This window comes from Lathyrus oleraceus, chromosome 5 (genome assembly GCF_024323335.1).
Source record: "Lathyrus oleraceus cultivar Zhongwan6 chromosome 5, CAAS_Psat_ZW6_1.0, whole genome shotgun sequence".
Taxonomy (NCBI): domain Eukaryota; kingdom Viridiplantae; phylum Streptophyta; class Magnoliopsida; order Fabales; family Fabaceae; genus Lathyrus; species Lathyrus oleraceus.
The window spans coordinates 171,397,477-171,403,850 of NC_066583.1; the positions used below are offsets into that span (position 1 = coordinate 171,397,477).

The window sequence follows — 6,374 nt, forward strand, 5'->3', positions numbered from 1 at the left end:
CTGGTCTTTTTAGTTCAGTGTCTAGGAATTCGTATCTTAGGTTCTTTGGTAGTGCTTTTAATTCCAAGTCGGGTTTCTTTGGGCATGGCATGTGGTTGGGCGTAAGTGTTAAGCATTCGCTTAAACTGTCATTTTGGTATGGTTCATGCCAATTAGCGTCTTCAAATATTAGAGGGATTTGGATTTTCATTATATCAGAATATGTGGTTTCTTGCATCTCCATCTGTCTCACGCACTCGTCTATGACATCAAGTAGTAACAGGTGTCGTCTATAGCTGGCACTTGTAAGAATTGTGTTAAGATGAATTCAACCTTTTCCTCTCCAACTTCGAATGTTAGCTTACCTTTCTTTACGTCTATTATAGCTCTGGCGGTAGCCAAGAATGCTCTTCCTAATATAATAGGAGTACTAGCATCTTCCTTGATGTCCATGATTATGAAGTCTGTAGGAATGTAAAATTGTCCTACACGTACGGGGACATTCTCTAGTATACCGACAGGATATTTGATTGAGCAGTCAACTAATTAAACAAACATCTTGGTTGGTCTTAATTCTCCCATACTGAGCCTTTTACAGATGGTTAAGGGCATTACACTAATGTTGGCTCCTAGATCGCATAGAGCTTTGTCTATTATGAATTTTCCAATGACACGGGGTATGGAAAAACTACCTGGGTCTTTTAGTTTGGGAGGCATGTTATTTTGGATTATTGCACTACACTCGGCAGTAAGTGTAACTGTTTCATTATCCTTAATCTTTTTCTTATTGGATAGGATTTCCTTAAGAAATTTGGCATATGAGGGCATTTGTGTGATGGCTTCTGTAAAGGGTATTGTAATGTTTAATTGCTTCAGAAGTTCAACAAATTTCCTAAATTGACTCGCAGTTTTATAACTTGTGAGTCTTTGAGGATACAAAATGGGTGGTTTATAAGGAGGTGAAGACACATAGGGTTTTTCTTTCTCTTCGGCCTCTTGGGTATTATCTCCTATTTCCTTTGGTTCACTTACCTGCTCAGTTGTAGTTTTGTCTGGTTTTTGGTACATGGCAGGGTTTGGGAGTCTTGGATCTACGGGTCCGTCTATTTCTTTTCCACTCCTCAGTATAACGGCATTTGCATATCCTTTTTGATTAGGTTGCGGCTGTCTAGGAAATGTTCCAGCTGGAGCGGCTGTAGATGCTTGATGTTGAGCCACTTGTGAAATCTGTGTTTCAAGCTTTTTATTGTGGGTGGCTAAGGCGTCTACTTTGCTCGCTAGTTGTTTAAGTTGCTCGCTAGTATGTATGTTTTGGTTCAAGAAGTCTTTGTTTGTCTGAGCTTGGGTAGCTATGAAGCTTTCCATCATTAATTCAAGATTTGACTTCCTAGGCATGTTAGGAGCATTATTAGCTGGCTTTTGATATCCAGGCGGAACAGCTGGTGCTTGGCCAGGTGCATACATGGCGTTGTTATTCTTATACGAAAAATTAGGATGGTTTTTCCAACATGGGTTGTAGGTATTCGAATAGGGATTTCCTTGTGCGTAGTTTACTTGATCGGTTGAGGCTCCTGCTAATATCTGACATTCTTGTGCAGTGTGTCCAGGGTTTCCACATAACTCACAGTTTGGAGTTACGGCAGCCACGGTGGCTGCGGGTGGTATGGTCAAGTTGTCTAATTTTTGAACAAGGGCATCTACCTTGGCATGAACATGGTCAAGACTACTAATTTCGTACATTCCACTCTTTGTTTGGGACTTTTCTACTGGAGTTCTTTCACCTCCCCATTGGCAATGATTTTGGGCCATGTTTTCAATGAGTTGATATGCTTCGTTGTATGGCTTGTCCATAAGTGCATCGCTCGTGGCAACGTCTACTATCAGTCTTGTGTTATACAGAAGCCCATTGTAAAATGTGTGAATGATCACCCAGTCTTCGAGACCGTGATGTGGACATATCCTCATCATGTCCTTGTATCTCTCCCACGCTTCGTAGAGAGATTCTACATCTTTTTATCGGAATCTGTTGATTTGAGCTCTCAGTATAGCAGTTTTACTCAGCGGAAAATATCGGGATAAGAAAACGTTCTTCAATTCTTCCCATGTTGTAACTTAGTTGGATGGCAAGGATTGCAACCAAACCCAAGCTTTGTCTCTTAGTGAGAAAGGAAAGAGGCGCAGTCTTATCGCATCTTGAGATACACCATTTGTCTTTACAGTGTCTGCGTACTGCACAAACTTGGTCAGGTGTTCATTAGGATCGTCCGTAGGATTTCCAGCAAATTGATGTTGTTGGACGGCTGATAATAGTGAGGGTTCCAGCTTGAAATCATTTCGATTGATAGCGGGGGCAACAATGCTGTTGTGAGGTTCTTGTTGAGACGGGGTAGCGTAGAATTTAAGAGGACGATTATGTGGTCCTTCTTCAGCCATGGTTGGTTTTTCTTCTGGTTTAGTAGGAAAGAAGATATTGGGAATATCGTACTTTTTTTGATATTCTTGTATTCGGCGTCTTACATATAAGAAACACTCTAATTCTTGGATTGGTGGTGCTAAGTTATCGCCTTGTGAGCGAGTACTTGGCATACAATCGGGGAAATAAGGGAGAGTAAATTAGTTTCTATTTTTACCTTAGTTTATACCGTGCAACGAAAGAATCGCACCATTCGACTAAAACAGGTCCCCGACAACGGCGCCAAAAACTTGATGCTTGATCTGGCTATATATAAAATATAGTCTATCGGGTACTTGACTGCAAGTGCACAATCTAGTCGTTTTAGTTTTAAAAGATATCGAACCCACAGGGACCTATGGTCAAACTAGTGTTACTAAAGTTACTATGTTTAGCTAAGGGAATGATTTATAGAAGTTCGGGTACAGAATATTAAATCTAAGAGAAATTTAGTTTTAAGAAAGAATTGATGGAAGGAATCAGTATGCAACGCATTAATCGTCAGGGATTCGATAAGTCACCGGTGAATAGTTTAAATGCCAAATATCTTTCAGTAGAAAATATTTATTTAAAAGACTTTATCTCACACTCTCGTGATTGTTGATTCGGCCTATAGCTTTAAGTCAGAATGTACGCTCTCGCTGTCCCATTTGAAGTTAAAATTACTTTTTGAAAATAAATAAGTTCTAATTGCTTTTAAACTGCTCTCGCTGTTTTTAAACTCAATACCTAATTTTTACTATTCAGCTCGAGCCTCATGCTCTTGGGATTGTTGGTTCTCACCTTAGTTAATTTTCCACTCTCGTGGCAAAATCGTATTAAATAGCTTCTCACTTTTGTGACAAAGTTAGTTAAATTTAAATTAAAAACCTCAGCCTAAAAGATTGTTTGAGAAAAAGAGTTTTCACCGATTATTATTAAATCCCATCTAATTAAATTATTACATACCGATACCGGTAATTTAGCCGGACATGTTAAATAGCGCAAACTCAGAGCATAAACAGATTAATAGTGCAGCAAACATAATTATAAAAATGACAAAACAATAATAATAATAATTGAATAAAAACCTGGGAATTGGATTAACAGAGTACGACGAATCTTTGGGTACTTGAGCAGTCCTCCACAGGTCGGTAGGATTCTGCTTCTTCAATATAATTGCTTACTAAATTAAATAAAGTGTAGTAGTTCCCCAGTGTAGGAAACTACTACTATGGCTAACATGGAAAACGGAAAGGAAAGGAGAAAACAGGAAATCTAAAAGGAATGGTAAATGAATTAAGGCAATGGAAACAAAGTTGCTAAAAAGAAAATAACTAAAAAGCTAGAATGCTGTAAAAAATTAATTGCAAAGCGTAAGTGTAGGCGTCCCCTTTTTTTTCAACTTCGATCCTTTATATATTGCTTTGGTAGGTCTTGGCAATTGAGAAAATTAAGGAAGACTGGTTGAATGAGGAGTCCACGAGGGAGCCATTCTGTTGGAGAGAATTTAGGCACGTTTGGGTGCCTCTGATGACTGTTTCAAAGCGTAAAATCTGGCCGTGTGATGCTCGTCATGGGCCGTGACGGTCGTCACAGGCTGGGCCGTGACGGTCGTCATGCAGCTTGTGACGGTCGTCACATCAGCAAATTCTGCATTCTAGTGTTTCTGCTTTTTCTGTGCTTTCTCATCTGTTTCTCCTTCTTTTTCTTCCTTTTCTACATTTTGCTCATTAATGCTTGGAGATTTAAATACCTGCAAAAACAACTCGAATACTTGCGGAGTAATCGGAATATTAACTAAAGTGGTATGATCTTTGAGTGTAAATCAAGGCAAATATCTGATGTATTTTCGCGTTTTCAATTAACCAAATGGAAATTTAATCATTAAATTAATTTATCACAAAAATATAAATATATATAAAAAAAGAATAAATAAAAATAAAAAGGAGTGGTGTAATATTTGGGATGAGGGTGTATATAACAGAAAAGGCTTAAAGCCCAATCAAGAATTCTAAAGACCATACAAATTAAATAAAAAAAATAAAAACACAAAAGAACTAAATAATAATATTAAATAAAATCATAAAAAAGAAAATATATTAAAATAAATAAATAAATAAATAAATAAAGCAATACACATGAAAATCTACTACTTTCCCATAAAATAGCTCATATACAGTTTTCTCTCAAAATAAAAATAACAATGCAAACTTGTTCTTTTCCAACTCCATGAAAAACCTCTATGTCTCTCTTTCATGAAACAACAAATAGATCAAACATTAACATATCTTAAAATTCTATAAATAAAACAGAAAAGTGAAACAATATCTTGAAAAGCAAGAGCAACTCACGAAAGAGAAGAAAACGAAATACCGATCTGAATCAAGGAGGAGAGTGGCAGTCGGAAATGGAAGAGTTGTTGAGTGCTTGTTGTTTTCGCAGCGAAAAGTGCAAGCTTGGAAGAAAGGAAGTTGAAAACGGTTGGAAGTTACGACGTGAAGGATTTACGCGTGGTCGAAGATAACTCAGTTCAGTATGTTTTCCGGCTGCTACCCTTTGTGTGTTGGCGGAGGTGGTGGAAAGCTTCAATTGAAGTTTATTGGGTTGCTTTGTGGTGGTTTTTGCGTCTTTAACGGAAGCTCATTAATGATAGAGTTCTTGGTCACTGTTTTGTTGTTGTATAGTCATCGACGATTTGGGAGCATGTATGCTGAATTTTTTTTTCAAATTGAGAATAAATGAATAAGGAATATGTAAGGTTTGTTTTCGTTGAACCAGAGGGAGCATAAGGTGGTGCCGGCAGAGAGTTTTTGTATGGTAATGTTTGAAAGACTTTTTAAAGTTGTTGTGTTTTATGGGTAGTTTGCAAAAGGATATTGCAATGAAGTGTATGTTGGTGTAAAGGTGTGGATTTTGAAGATGGAAAGAGGAGTTTAATATTGAACGTGAAAGATGAAGACGTTGTTGTATATGGTGGATAAAGTGGTTTATCATTGCATGAATATTGAGAGAGAGACAAATATATTCAAGTTTACATGAGAGGAAGGTGATGTTTTAGTTGAGATATCATATTGAAAAAGAAGGATATGTTGGCATTATTGTGCATCTCTTTTTGTGAAGGAGATCTCTCTTTCTTTACTTGTTCCTTTCATTTCAAATGTGAGAGGGAGAAACTCAGTGTGAGGGTGCGCCGCTGCTTTACTTGGTTTGTTGTTTTTACGATGCAACATTATATATACTACATGTGCTAGGGTTTTCTATTTTTTAATATGTCCACAATGCCCTTTGATTAACTCATTAATGTAAAAGTCAGTTAAAATAAATTGAATAAAAAAAATTATATTATTCTAAATAATTAAAATTAACTCGAAACAAAAACATAGAAAAATCTAATAATTTATTTCGAACATTTTGATAAAGAGATAAAAATAAACAAACTTAAAATGAATAAAAGTCGGGCGCAAAAGTGCTCCAAAAATTAAAATGAATGCACCAAAATGATCAGTGCGAGATAAACTTATTGGAAAAATACAGCGTTTCTTTTAATTTTGAAATAAATTTTGACTGGTTAAACAGGCTCGAGCTGATCAAAAAGTGGCCGAAAAATTAGCTGAAAAATAAGTCGAGCATACCAAATTAAACTACGCGAAACATAGATTAATAAAGTTGATGTCTGAAAGCTTGATTTTAAAATTTTTCGTCCACTGATTTGACGCACATCCGTCGATTAGTTCAACCGATTTGCCTATAGATCCAAAAAAATAATTTTGACTGATATTCTAGGCATTATGCGGTATGGAATGCATGTTATGATATGTAACGATGCAACGACTATGATGAATGTGTTAAATTGGCGATTCAGGGTCAAAATTTGGGCGTGACAACCTCATTCGAGAGATAATAGATATAGGAGATGTGAAAATATGCAGAGTGCCTACACTTGACAATATTGCTGACCCAC

The 6,374-nt window shown here is 36.7% G+C and overlaps 1 non-coding gene across 1 annotated transcript; it reads left to right on the forward strand.

The window, feature by feature from the left end:
• The first annotated feature begins 1,918 nt into the window (after nt 1–1,918).
• Nucleotides 1,919–2,025, forward strand: LOC127090249 (small nucleolar RNA R71). The gene has a single exon (XR_007791775.1). It is a non-coding gene; the product is annotated as a small nucleolar RNA R71 (small nucleolar RNA).
• Nucleotides 2,026–6,374: the final 4,349 nt, after the last annotated feature.